The following is a 16,114-nucleotide window of genomic DNA, read 5'->3' on the forward strand; positions in this document are numbered from 1 at the left end:
TTATTAATTTTCTAACAGTTGGTATCAGAGCCCCTTTTACCTCTGCCTTGCTGTGTGTTGGCTAAAATATTGTGTTTACCCAAGACTCTCTGTGCAAGCACGAATTTGCATTTATTTCTCCATTACGTGACAGAGAGGGTTAGGTGATTAATTAACTATCGGAGGATTAATTGAAATTCAAATTATATACTCTAGATTTCAGAGAATCTCGAAATTATATACCAATCTTAATTTCCAAGAAACGGTAATTGGTAATTACTCACGATCGCAACGGTGATTAGAAATCTAAGAAACGAATCGCTGATCAATCAGACTTTCCTTTAATGATTGAGCAACATTAATTAAGAAATCTAAGAAACGGTGATTAGATTCCTTGCCGCACAAACGGTGATTTCTTAGATTCGTTTCTTAGGTTATAGAGACTTGAATCACCGTTTACTAGTATATACCAATATCCGTTTACTAGTATATACCAATGTTGCCTCTATTGGTGGCGTGAGTTTTGTGTGTCTAATTCTATCGTTGGAGTTAGAAATCTATGAAGAGGTAGCCTGGTTAAAAACATGTTTTATAAAATCTTTACAAGAGGCTGCCTGCGGTTTGGAATATCATGATACATTGTAATATCCAATTTGGTGTAAAAACACTAACGTGTGGATATTTAGCTTAGTTTCTATTATTATTATTTTGTTTTTTTTCTCTTTCGATAAATATTGACATAATTATGGATTTGATATTGTTTGATATCATTAATTATGCAGCGTCATAAAGATGCAAAAATCAAAGTGAACTTGTATAGTTTTTTTTTTGAAAGGTGACCGTACATCATCCCAAAACCCGGCATAATGATTGTCACTGTGAGACTGACTAATAATATGTCTGTCAATTCATTTATCTATAATAGTGTCCACAATCATTTTTTATATATATGCTTCAACCGACATATATGTAAGAAGTCGGAGTTCTGATAGCATATGATTGATGTTCAAAGAGTGTTTATTTTGCATGAAGTTCATATTAGCGTTGTTGAAATTTAATGTAAATTTGAGCAAAATAGTTTATAAATTGAACAATCAATTTGTAGTCGTTTTGGTAATACTGACTGCTTTAACCTGCTTTTGATTTTGCTGGAGAATTATTACAGTTATATGGAGTTTATTAAAATGTCATTTTGACTTACTCCTTTCAGTAAACATTATTTTTCTCTCTGGTTAAGTTTTGTTTATGCAACAAAATAATGTCTAGTGATCCATATGATTTTAATTAATTAGAGAATAGCCACAGCATCTTTAATTAAATAAAATTATATATTGATTGGCAAGATCACATAAAGATTATTTAGACATTAAATTGTAATTAATTACACTGAATATAATAAATTTTATCCCACGGGAATTTTTATTATATTTATGTGATTAATTAGGATAAAATTTCATAACCTACCCACAGGAGTTATGAATTAATAAGTTTTATCATAAAGTTTTATTGAATCTGTTTGAATTAAAAATTTAGCCCACAGGCAATTTTTATGTCATTTGATTCAATTCTTTTTAGCATGTTTTACATTGGTAAAACGTGAAAGTTCATAAAGTTTTATTGAATCTGCTTGAATTGAAAATTTAGCCCACAGGCAATTTTCATGTCATTTGATTCAATTCTTTTTAGCATGTTTTACATTGGTAAAACATGAAAGTTCATAAAGTTTTATTGAATCTGTTTGAATTGAAAATTTAGCCCACAGGCAATTTTCATGTCATTTGATTCAATTCTTTTTACCATGTTTTACATTGGTAGAACATGAAAGTTTATTAAGCCTCAACATAAGCATGTGATTCTTTATTTTGATGCAGTAGTACAACCTGCAAATTTCTCTGAAATTCGTTCTGACATTCCCGAACTTGAGGAAGTAATCTCGTTTGTTTGTTATGAATCTGATATGGTTAATATTAATATTAACACATGGTGGATTGATTCTGGATCAACAATTCACATTTCGAATTCCTTGCAAGGTTTGCAAAACCTAAAGAAACCAGTGGGAATTGAGCAAAGCATCTTATCAGGAAACAAGATGGGCTCGCATGTAGAAGCTATAGGAACATGTTATTTAACTTTAAGTAGTGGTTTTTTTTTGGAGTTATGTTCCAAGTTTTTCTAGAAACTTGATTTCAGTTTCAAGGCTTGTACCTTTTATTCCTTAAACTTTTCAGAAAAACCTTTCAGTCTATTCTATAAATCTGATTATGTTGGGAATGGTATTTTGTCTAAAGGTCTTTACTGCATTAATTTACAAAACAAAGTCACATATGATTCAACGCATGTTCACACTGGCACTAAAAGATGTGTTATTAATGAAGATTCCTCTAAATTATGGCACCGGAGACTAGGTCATATCTCCATAGATAGAATTAAAAGATTGGTAAATGAAGGAATACTTAATACTCTAGATTTTACTGATCTTGAGACTTGTGTGGACTGCATAAAGGGAAAGCAGACCAACAAGTCAAAGAAAGGTGCCAATAGGAATTCAGACATATTAGAAATCATACATACTTACAGATTTTATTGTCCATCTCACAGCACTAGGATTGTGGAATCAAGAAATGCAAAGTTTCTTGAAAATGACTTGATCAGTGGGAGCGATCAAACCAGAAACATAGTTTCTGAGAAAGATCATTCAGAATCTCAACTTTCCACTTCAAGTGATAGATTGGTTATTATTCATAGCACCCCTCAAGTACGAACTGGTGTTGAACAACCAATTGTTGAAGTTCCACAAGCTGCTGACGATATTCCAGTAGATCAAGGAGTTCAAGAGTTGCCAAGAACTTTTGAACAACAAGTTGAACCACATACTTCTCAGGAAGATGATGGTACAACATTAAGAATATCTACTAGACCTAAGAGATCAGCAATTCCTAATGTATGCTCAAGTCTGCACAAGACCTGACATTTCATTTGTTGTGGGAATGTTGGGACGATATCAGAGTGATCCAGGTTTAGACCACTGGAGAGCTGCAAAGAAAGTAATGAGGTACCTTCAAGGGACCAAAGACTACATGCTTATGTATATCCTGTTTTGAGGCTGCTTTACACGGTGTATGGCTTAAGAATTTCATTTCTGGGCTTAGAATTATGGATTCTATCTCTAAGCCATTGAGAATATATTGTGATAATTCAGCTACTGGTTTTATGGCTAAAAAAGTGGGAGTCGAAATAAACACATCGACATTAAGTATTTAGCTATAAGGGAACGTGTTAAAGAAAATAAAGTGGTCATTGAGCACGTCAGCACTGAGTTAATGATCGCTGATCCTTTAACTAAGGGCATGCCACCGTTTAAATTCAAGGATCATGTATTGAATATGGGACTTGGTTCCATTATGAAGTTTTTCATTGTATGGACAATGATATTTTAATGAAATTCTTAATTATTGTGATGTTTTTTCTCATATTTATGTGCACCTTAAGTTGATTTGAGAAAATTCATTTAAGAAGGACCAAGAATAAACATAAGATTTATTCATTAAGAAATTGTTGCCACATAAATTAGAATAAGAATAAATGCATAGTAATACATGGAAGATAATACTCGTCATTAGAGGACTTATCGCCATGATTCATGTATCTATTACTTAATACAGATTATCAATGGTTTTTAAGTTGAGACATTAAGTTTGGAAGTATGGACCAAGTGGGAGAATGTTAAGCTCCATTGATTTACACAAAAGCTACCTTGATTTATGGAATTGCAGCTTTTCTTAACTTATGGAAACTAACTGCAGTAGTTTCCTTAAGTTAAGAAAATCAACTGCAATTACTAAATTTATAATTGGGAGCTACTAAAGTGGTCCATTACTTTGATCTGATCTCTACCTTGATTTGTGGTTTTTCTAACACATAGCTTTTAGAAGCTTGATGGAAGCTTAGCTATATGTTCATCTGTTTGGTCCCCAAGCTCATATCTCAATCCCCTTCAGTTCTACACCATCTAGCTGAGATAGCAGAGCTCGAAAGTGCCTTCAGCCTAGTTGTCTTCTTTCCTTTTTGCATGTGCAGCTGGAGCGTGGTGTTTCAGAAGGAAATTGCATCAACAGTTTCACCAATGGCTGGAGGTAATTCGTATCCCTGGGCATTAAGTTTCAGTGATTCTTTTCAGTTCTTTCCGCATGTAGAATCGCTGTTTAAGTTTATTAATTTTCTAACAACATAGATTTTGAAATTCAGTATATGCTGAAGGCTATGTATTGTAATATTCTTGACAAAATTAATGCACAAAAACATATCAGACTATTTTGGATTACAAATTTATGTATAAATGTAATATGTTTTATAAGCTATATCAATTTAGAAACTCATTTAAGCTTTCTAGGACAACGAACTTATTTAGATATTTGTTTTGTAAATAAATAAAACCATTATTTTAAATTAATGTCGCCAAAATTTACAACATAACGAACTTATATTTCTTGAGTAGTTATAGAACTTTCAAACTTGATAAATAAAAAAACCAATGTAAAAAAATGGCAATGGGGGACAAAAACAATCATTCCCCTAATGGGGAGGGGTCCCTAAAGCTAACACTATCCTACTCAGATTAAAGTATCTAAACTTCAATATCCTTAAGGGGAACACCATCCGACTCAGATAGTTTTAAACTAAAATAAAATAACCAACTTATCTAAGTGCAAAGTGCAATTACAATGATGAATATTATAACTGCCCAACAGTTAACGTTTAATTCCGACTCAAATTAAAGTATCTAAACATTGTTAGAAATTAGAGTATTTATTAATATATAAGATGGAAATGCATTAAGACCTTCTTAATATATTGATAAAAAAACAAAATTTAGGTGATTTAAAATAGAGATATGCGTATAGTAAGAATTTACCTTTACGACGTCGTCAGACAAAATAATAAATGGGTTTAACAAGTCATTATTGTTCTATAAGGCTAGCATGCCTTACGCTTAAGAAGTCATTTGAGAAAGATGATCATCTCGTATACGTCAAATCCAACATCTATGCAAAGAATGTTAACAAAGGATTGGTTTGTATAGAGAGAGATGTGGGAGGTAAAGTAGGAATAGTCTATTGTAAATATTAAATAAAAAAAAAATTGTGAGGTATAAATTGTTTTTACTCAAATATAGATGTTTATCTTTCTATAGCATCAAATTGTTATCAAGAATTGTATATACTAGGTTAAAAAGGTCATACATAGATGTTACACTAGTAACTTTTCTCCATACTACTAAGTAGTTGAAGTAAGTTGTGGCATAAGTATGGTAATAAAAACTATTGTACAAGATGTGGAAATGTGCAGAATAGAATATGTGTAACCATATATCTATCCATTACAATAGGGCAAGCATAAAGTTCAAATTTTCATTTTTTTTACTTGGCGGTGAACCTTAAAATATAGAGTATAGGAAGAAAAATGCACTATCACAAGAGTAAGAACATAATAATTTTTCAATAATTAGTCATTACAGACTACATGAAGAAATTAATATTCAAGCATATCCAATTAGGGATGTAGTTCTCTGATAATAAAATCAGCAAGTTGTAAAATGTGTTTAATTGCTTAAGGATAGAATTAAGCATATAATGGTGAAAGAATGTTGAAAAGAAGCGAAATAACTAAGTACTTTGTATAAAAGTAAGATACAAAATTTCTTGTAATCAAGAGATGTACTAGTGTTCAATTCAAGAAAGAGATACAATGGAATACAATAAGAGGGTAAGACTTAAATTAGGAATTGAGAATACAAAATATTCCTAGAAACAAGCTAACTAAGAAAGGTTTTTTACCCTAGAAACAAGGAGAATGTGGTGCATCCACAAGATCCAATACGTTGTAGTGTATATAAACATGAATAAGAAATGGATTAAAAAATGTATTAAGAACCATTAGCCTACAAATACGGTGTAGCAGAATACAACAAGTATGGGAAAAGTAGTTCTCTTGAACACATTTAATATTCATATTGGTACAACTGAAACACTACCATCAAGAAAATAAATTCAAATAGCATAACCGCAGAATAAGTCTTCTAAATACTATACCTTTATGGTTGAGAAACAAAGTACCAAGGATGTTCTAAACATGCTTGTCCGATACGACTGATAAGATTTGTGGAGGAACTGATAATCTGTGACTAAGGAAGTATATAAATCGTTTGGTCACCTCTTCGAGTGAGGAAACTTAGGAAATAATTCCCTTGTAGATTAAAAATTACAAGTTCAAATATTTGAATACCATCAATAATTGGAGCAAAGTGCGACCAATGAAAAATTTTAAGCAAGAAAACATGGAAAAAAAGTATATATATGAGAGTCCTTAAGAGGAAAAATGGCCTTGGGAAAGGAATAATATATTCTTAATTGGTAAACTTAAAGGATGAAATGATCCTCAAACAACTATGGAATATGAGGTAAAGGAATTGAAATGTATGAGTGGTTAGCTAAATTAACAGACAGTCAAGGAAGGTGGAAGCTCGATAGTCCTATAGTGTGGACTCCAGAACTAGTGCGACAGCTATAAACCTTTGAAAACAAGATCGCATGGGTTGTCGATGATTGGCTCGATCGTATCTTGGGAGGATTTGTTACAGAATTTGCAGTTGATACCTTGGTCAGCTATAGTGAAGCAGAGCTGCAATTTTTCAAAGGACCGCGAGGTAAGTATTTAAGATCATTGAATATTTGGATTAAAATGTTGTTATGTGAAAAATGGGTGATGTCATTGCCTTTATGTTTGGAGCTACGTGAAGCGAAAGTCTCTTTAGAGATCGAGAGAGATCAGGTCCAGAATATGGTCCGTTAATCGAACCTCCTTCAAGCGAAGATGAAGGAGCGGTGCAGGCTTCACCACGAAGCGTTTTTCAGTTAATCACTCAAGGGATTCCTTGAGAAAATCATCCTTCCACTCCACCTCCACCTCCACCACATACACCTTCACCCGCACCTCCACCTCCGCCACCACCATTCAACATGGCGAATGCGATGAAGCTGCCGATTTTCAAGGGCATAGGGAGTGAAGATACATAGCAGTTTTGGTTTGTTGCGAATTTTGTGTGAACAATGCAACAAATTACTGATGACAATATAAAGAAGGCATAGTTGGTTACCGCTCTGCAGGATCGCGCGCTAACTTGGTATATTAAGTATTGTTCTGATAATCCTCTTACATCACTAGCAGAGAATAAGGTGACTTTAAACAAGGAGTTTAGTAAGCCTAATTCTAACTCACAGTCAATAATTGGATTCAAAGAAATCATGATGAGGGTTGATGATACGCCTTGGGAATTAGATCAAAGAATTAAGTGTCAAATTCAAGAAGCTACATGCCGCTCACAGATAGTCAACATCGTGAATGGTTTATAGCTTTGCTTCAGCCCCGCCTGAGAATTTCTTTGTCACAATAGAAGATAGGAACAGAGGCGGAAGACTTGGAAATCACAATGAGGTTGCATGCATCACCCATTCAGGATGCGACCTTGGGGGTGCAGCAGATCCACTCTCAGTTATAGAGCCTACACCTAGAATTATAGAGTTTGAAGAAAGACGAGGAGATTAAACCAGAAGTTCGCGTAGAAGTCTGGTGTTTGAAGTGCAAGAGTCAAGGGCACAATAAAGACTAATCTCCAGTGTATGTGAATTATATTATCGGAGGGGGATCAATTCCCCTGAAACTGGAAGCCCCAGCAGGGCCAAGCGTGGGGACTACGCTATGGTGTGTTATTTTTCAAGTTGTTGGACAACATGCGACGGATAATTGTCATTTGCTTCAAAAGTTCATCCAAACACACCAACAATTGTTCTGTAACTTCTGCAAATTGGTGGGCCACAATGAACGCCATCGTCATAGCTATGAGCTGATGATGGAATGAACACATACATACCTACATACTGGATGCAAGCAGAAACTCGGCCTCTAGAGCAGGGCGTCGGAGGAGAGTGCGGAGGTTATCAGGGATGAGGACAGGGACGAGGAGGAGGAGGACCTGGTAGAGGTCGAGGTCCAATTATCTACTACAACTGCGGATAGCTAGGGCACTACGCACGAGAGTGTTAGAATCAGACACACCCATCGTGTCAATACTGTAGCCAATTTGACCATATTATGGAAGAATGCCCGGTGCTGATAGCTAAAATGCAGGAGAAGAAAGTGTAGCCTTAGCAAACTACACAAAACTTACATATTATGAGAGTTGAGTCCCACGAGGAGGATCAAAGCATGAACATAGTGCTGAGAAGTGGAATAACGACTAACGTTGATAAGGGTAAATAGCCTAAAGAAGAAGGATCGGTCCACAAAGTGCCAAATAAAGAAACCTTCTTTGATCTAAATCACGCTAAGGAAACTTTTATGGAAGCCATGAAAAGCTTTGTTGAGGTGTCCACCTGAGGAAGCTAAGACAAGGTGCAAGAAATCAGCACACATGCAGAGGTTGATCCCTCTGTGCTCACTACGTTTTTGGAAACCTGCATAAAAGTGTTGCACAATAGCAAAGCTGTGGAAGGTCTGCAAGAATTAATAAATAAATGCACCAACAAAGATAAGGTCTCTGATGGACACCGGGTGGTTAGAAAAATCAGCAAACATAAGGCACGAGTAAGGCGTGAGATGAGGCTCACTGCGCAGATAGGTGATTATGAGATGGACCAAGTCATCTTGGATCTGGGGTCTGGTATGAACGCATTACCAAGACAAACATGGGAAAGAATGGGGAGACCTGCACTGCAGTGATATCTTATTCAGCTCAGAATGGCGAACCAACGGAAAATCATCCCCATGGGATGATTATATGGAGTAACAATTGATATAGAAGGTGCGAGCGCGATAACCAACTTTGAGGTTATAGAAACCTTCGATGATAGTAATCCATACCCTGCGCTCCTCAGAATTGGTTGGGCCATTGATATGAATGGGGTCATCAATTTGAAGAAGAGGATAATTTCATTTGAAAAAAAATCACTTACGGTTGTAATACCATTGGACCCTGTAAAAGGGGCATGCTATAGTGAACCAGTCCGCGATTATGACGAAAGTGATGATGAATTGGATCCAATCTACAAAATCATAGTGTGAGATCAGGACTGGATCAATCCAACGACAGATGGATGGATTGCATGGGACTGGGAGAGTTCCTGCACCTCTAATTCAGACAAAGAGTTGGAGCATTAGCAGAATCCCTTGCATGAAGTATCTACACTGCGATGCAATACAAGGACAAATTCACTGCGTTGTGTTTTTTCGGAGGTAAGGAAACTACCCTATTATGATTGTTTAACTGATGTAGATCTGTTTTTGGATGAATTTGAGCGGGAATTCCCTGAGGATCACTGCTTCCAAGCATTAGAGTTTGCACTGCGTGCTATGCTTGCACGATGGTGAGTAACACATAAGGATAACTTTACTGGATGGCGAGATTACAGAAGAATGATGAAGTTGCATTTTGGGTGTGTTAACACTAGAATGACTGAGAAATATAATGGAAGGAATGATCCGTGCAATCACCTAGAAAAATGGACTAAAGCATGGGGCACAGGACCATAGCCAAAGTGGGTAAACATTGTTTGCCATACTTTGCATACAATTCCCATGAACTCATATCTAGAAACGGAGCTCCGTCGTGGCATCGCGGAGTGGGATATATTGAGGGAAGGGTTCTTATTAACCTTTGGACTTGAAGATAGCTTTACAAGCATAGTTGAAGCTCTGCCATATATTAAGGCAGTCATCTTCAGAACACCGATAGAACCTATGGAATGAACCCAACCAGATTGGAGCATTGAGCTGCACCATGCGCTGGAATGTTATAATGTGACCGCTGAAGAAGAAGATGAAGATCTGAGAAACATAAATATTCCAGAGGCATAATGTCATCGGGAAGTCAGGCCCACAAAAAGGCAACCCGGACATCACCACATCGTTGAAGACAAAGCAACTAAACATTGGCACTGAAGCAGAACTGAAGTTCGTGAAAATTGGAGATTATTAGGACGACGCTACCATGGATTAAGTCGCTGAGTTACTCCGCGAATACCATGATCTCTTCCCTACTATTTTCTCGGATTTGAAGGGCATAGTTGGCGATTTGGGCATTATGAGGATCACTCTGAAGCCGGACGCAAAGCCTATTAAACAGAGGCCATATCATCTTAATCCTAAATACAAGGAAAAGGTTCACCAAGAGCTGGATAAGATGCTGGAGGCAGGCATCATAGAACTTGTTGAATAATCTGAATGGGTGAGACCGAGGATGGTTCTGGAGAAGAAACAAAAGAGTGAAATGATTTTCGTAGATCTGCAAAATCTTAATGCTGCATGTGTCCACGACCCATTCACAACATCGTTTACAGATGAAGTGTTAGACAATGTTGGAGGGCAGGAGGCATATTCCTTTACTAATGGGTTTTCTAGGTATCATCAAATCAAGATCAAGCCTAAGGATAGGAGTAAAACGACCTTCATGATGGAGTGGGGTTTCTTTCAATACACTTTGATGCCGTTTGGGCTTAAGAATGCGCCTATGATATTTTCCCACTTAGTCATAGCAACATTCAAGGAGTTCATTCATAATTTCCTGGAAATCTACTTGATGACTAGATAGTGTTTGGATTAGTAAAGCGCCATGTAGCAAGTCTGCACCTGAATTTGAAGAAATGCATATTATGTGTTCCCTTTGGGATCTTGTTGGGTCACGTGGTATGAAAGGAAGGGTTGATGGTGGACCCTGCAAAGATTACAGTAATTATGAATTTGGAGGCCCCAAGGAACATCAAGAAGCTATGTGTGATGTTGGGACATACGAGATAATATAGAAAATTTATCAAAGCTTATGCTCAAATTACTGCGCCCATGGAGAAGCTGTTGAAGAAGGATGCATTTTTTTAGGACAACGAATGTCAGCACAGCCTAGATGTGTAGAAATAAAAGATGTTCACTGTGCCAATCTTGGTATTCCCTTATTGGAAAAAGGAGTTTCATGTACATGTAGATACCTCTTGCATTTCGTTGGGTGCAGTGCTAACATAGGTCGATGAAGGAGAAATGGACCATCCTATAGCCTTCACAAGTAGGAAGTTATCGAAGGCCGAGAATAATTATTCGATGGCTGAGCACGAAGGATTGGCAATGGTGTACGCACTGCAAAAATTCAAACATTATCTATTAGGAAGGCATTTCAAGATGTACACAGATCATTCTACCTTGAAATACCTAGTCAATAAGCCTGTGTTGGGGGGGAAGATCTAGAGATGGTTGCTATTATTCCAGGAGTATGACTTTGAAGTCATTGTGAAGCCAAGAAGGTTAAATCTGGGACCTGACCATCTGTCATGGATCGAAACAGGAGAGGAGCCTAATACTCTGGAGGAAGGGTTGTGAGATGCATAGCTCTTTGTGGTGCGCATAGCAGATGATCATTTTGTCGATATCATTCACTTCTTGACTACGAGATGGCACCAGAAGGATATACAAGTCAGTAGAAAAAGGAATAAGTAGTGCGTGCAGCCAATTTTTTGGTCACTGCGGGACATATGTATAAGATGGGTGCAGATGTAACATTGTGAAGATATGTGCCAGATTTTGAGCAGAATAGCATTCTCGTTGAAGCTCATGGGGGAGCTATGGGAGGTCATTATGCAGGCAAGGAAACTACGCAGAATATTTTGCGCGTAGGCCTATGGTGGCCAACTTTTCACAAGGATTCCGAGGCTTATTGTAAAGCGTGCAATACATGTCAATGAACTGGTGGACCATCACGAAGAGATGAGTTGCCGCTACAACCTAAAGTATCTTTGAAGCCGTTTGAGAAATTAATTTTATTTGGCCAATTCAGCCCCCTAGAAAGAAAATGGGTGCGCACTATATCATCACCGCGACAGAATATCTAACTAGATGGGAAAAGGCACAGTCGGTTAAGGATTGTATAGGGGCTACGAAAACAAAGTTTTTGTCTGAGTATGTATTAACTAGATTTGGCTACCCAAAAGTTTTGATGAGTGAGAGAGGTACGCAGTTTTTGAACGAAACGATTAGTGCGTTGACTGAAGAATGATAGGTCTACCATCAGAAGAGTACATTGTATCACCCATGGGCCAATGGAACTATTGAAGCCTTTAATATGATTTTGGAGAATGCACTGACGAAGATCCGCAATGCGCAGCGAAATGACTGGGATGTGCACGTACCCACAGTACTGTGAGCTTATAGGACTACTTGTAAGAAGCTAACAGGGAAAACATCATTTATATTAGTATATGGGGTCGAAATTGTAATGCCGATGGAGTATATTGTGCCTAGTTTGCACATAACAGCCCTAACGAATATGGTGGATCGCGAGACCTTGGAGGAATGGCTTGTGCAACTGATGGAGCTCAAAGAGGATCAAATTTTCGTAGGATCTCATTAACAAGTACAGAAGGAATGCGAAAACAAATGGCATGATCGCCACATCAAGCTTCGCACATTCAAGGTAAATGATCTTGTTATGTTATATGATAATATATTCACTAAATTTTTGGGTAAATTCCAGATGCATTGGTTAGGGCCATATATTGTCAAAGATATTACAGATGGAGGCATAGTGCAGCTCATGAAGCTGAATGGGGAACCCTTCCCGGGACGAGTGAATGGAAGCAGGGTTAAATTATATATAGGAAATCATGCACAATGACTATATGACAACAGGATAGTCTTAATGCTCCAGGCAGTTGCAAGGGAGCACAGTACTATAAAATACATTGTCTGGTTTGGACAATGCCGCGAGCAAGTTGCGTGGAAAATGACCGATATGCAATCCAAGAAGCTGCACTCAGGAGGCTGCACCATGAGTGGAGGTACCATGCAGTACAATAATAAAATGACTGTTGGAGTTACTATTCATGATTTGACGGCCCGAAGACGGTTAAGAGGAGCAGGGTGTCACCATTTAAGGCAAAAATAATTGAAGATCTCCTCCCAAAACAACATTTATTGTCATAAATTGGGGGGAATGGTCGAATTTGAATTAAAAACTCCCTATAAATTACGCATGCCGGTCCAATAGAGAACACTTTGCGCTCTCAGAGTTGTTAGTTAATTTTGTTGTATGTTGCCTATGAGCCAATCATTTTGGAAAGATTTAGTTGTGAGCCCCATGTTTTTTGAGTTGCCTAAGATAAACCAGAGGCTTATTCTTGAAAACAATTTAGCACCAAGTCCTACTGAAACTATGAGTACGGGAGATGTTGCCTCTGAGACCGCTACCCCAGAAGTTGTAAGTATGGAAGCTCTGACTACTGTGCCTATGGCGCCAAGGTCACCTAGGCTAAAGCCTACCCCTACCAGAGAAACCCAACTAGAAAAATCAAAGAAATCCATGAAAGACAAGCAGAAGAAGTCAGTATCAATGTGCGCATTCCCAAGGAAGCATACTGAAACACAGAAGCAGAAGAAAGATCAGCAACCGAAGAAAGTAGTGGACCTCGAGGTGGAAGAAGCCCAGGGAACAGAAGATATTGATGCTAAAGGAGTGGAACCCATAACAAGGCCACCCCAGTATATCCCTCCGTAGAAGGGAAAAGCAAAAGTCACAAAGGACCCGGATGCCAAGAAATTCACAATATCCATGCCCCTGCTACATGAACAGGTCCCTTTTGAAGGTCTACAGCTCGCAAGGATCCAACTATTGAAAATGGAGGATTGGGACCTCGTAGACCACACTAGGTTTCCACACTTGGCGACAGACAAGTATGTGCGGAGGGTCTACTATGCAGAAACAAGTGTTACAGCTTTGGAAATAGAGGAATGGTTCCGTGGTGTCGAGCACTCAGGGTTACTCAATCTATTATGGGTGCCCCATTATCACTGCACCCCCATCAATACGATATGTGTGCGCCAGCTTCTCACATTGGTGCACGATGGTTGTTTATTTCTAGGAGGGCCTATCCCCATTACAAACATGCTCATTCACAGAATCACGCACCTGCCTTATAAAGGCGTGAACCAAACTAAGGAGTTTGGCGGAAAGACTAGGGAAAAATGCCTCACAGAAAGGATGAAGAGGGATTACAGCCTCCTTAAGAAGTCATGAGGGTATTCAATTATTTTTATAATACCCAACAGTTTAATTGACTACCCAAATTTTAGCAGGGAAGGTGATGTGAAATTCCACGCGGACGAAGTTCTGACGCCAATAGTTTCCCTAGCTTCACAGTGTGCGAAAGGCATACAGTTTAATTGGGCAAGATACATCTTTCAGAAAATCCTAGCGAACCACTGCAAAGTCCAAGACAAAACCAAGTCGTTCCACTACGCTTGGTTGTTGCTGTCAATTGTGCTCGTTGCATGGAAATTTCCGGAGGATAGCCAATTTCCTTCACTTCAGGAAGGATTGCCAGAGGTAGCACAATTCACTTCCTTATGGTCTACAAAGGATGTCACACGGATTGTAGAAACAAAGATATTTTGGGTTCTTATGGAAATGGATCTCTGCATGCCCATTAATCAGCATCTGAGGTTGTCCCCAACCTTGTTCACACAGTTGTCAGCCTATGTGGCATTCAACGCTGACTTCCCCAGAGTATATATCCAGGCGTGAAAGGATCCAGAGCAGAAATGGCACCAATTTCATTATTTAGTGATAGAAACAAACTTCTAGGAGGTTGTGTTGAAATGTCCTGCAGAGGGGAACACCTCATTAGACTTAGTTGTTGGACCAAGCACGGGTGCAGAAAGTTCTATCATGCAGAAGAGAAACGAGGTAGCTAAGTAGGCTGCGCGTAACCTGGTAGAACAAAAAAAGAAGGAAGCCACAAAAAATGCTTGTGTGGAGCAAGAACGCTTTTCCAAGGAGCAGGCAGAACAAGAATAACACGAGTCACAAAAAGGTGACAAGTCACCTTCGCCAGAGATAGAGGAAGAAATTTCAAGACAAGGCGGCCAATGCGATGAGGGGCAGAGCACCAAATTTATTTTGAAATGACGTGGCAAGTAGTAGTAGGGTGGAACGCGGAAAAAGAAGAAATATGATAATCACAAGTTGATCCCATGGTGTTAACAAAAGGGGATCTTGATGAGATCGGTGATAAAATCAAGGATACAATGACCGAAGTGCTACAGAAATTTGAGTAGCAATACATGTAGACACTAGGGAGAGTCCAAAAGGATCTGTGCAAACTGCAAATCCAAGAAAAAAAATACAAGTGGGCATCGAACAAGTGAGCGTGGAGCAAGCGAGCCTGGAAACCAGGACAAGCCAAGTAGGAGAGCTAGTAAGGACCCTAGACCTCAAAACTATTATTGATCTAAATATGATCTGAGGTTGTCATTGATGTCAACCCAAGTACCACCAGGGGCTACCCTATTTTGCAAGCGAATCTTGACTTGACAGCTTACCCTATTTTGAGTCAAGGATATTCTAGATGGATTCTACTCATCGAGATGTTTTCGTTGATATATGGCACTCCAAATAATTCTTCACGGTTTGAGATATATTCATGTTTGAAGTTAGTAACCCCAGTTAGTCAGCTAAAACCCTATTGGGTTGTGGCATGGCACTCATAGTTTGTTTTGGTCATTTAATAGTCAATAATTAATAATTTTTTAAGCTCCCAAAATCCCTCCAACATTCTCCATAGAAGCCCCTGTCAACTCTATAAAAAGAAATCTCATATATCCTCCAAAAGTAGCGATCGTGGAATTTTCACTATAACTTCATTTCTGTGAAGTCTTAGATTCTGAAATTAAATCCCATTTGATTCGCAATCCTGATGAACGTTGCAACCAAATTTCAGATCTCGGTTCGCTATATTTTCAAAGATATGATCTGTGGAAGTTAGGGTTTTTTTGCAGGCTCCCGAATTGCATTGCAAAGAAGTGACCTTGGGAAATTCGTCATAACTATCTTTCTAAGAAGAGGATTGGAATTTGTAAAAAGTGGAAGATAGTGCATAAAATATAGTTTTTGTGTATCAATTTCAAAGCCAAAGGAGGAAACAGTGGCACACGACATGTCATATAAGTTCGCTCTACTGAACTTGTCCATAATTAGGTCATTGTGAGAGGTTGGGCATAACTTTTCCTTGAAGAGTCCAAATCAGGTCAGACCTGTGGTATTGGA

Source organism: Pinus tabuliformis, chromosome 1_1 (assembly GCF_031772625.1).
Source record: "Pinus tabuliformis cultivar Carrire ecotype Pingquan chromosome 1_1, CPIR1, whole genome shotgun sequence".
Taxonomy (NCBI): Eukaryota; Viridiplantae; Streptophyta; class Pinopsida; order Pinales; family Pinaceae; genus Pinus; species Pinus tabuliformis.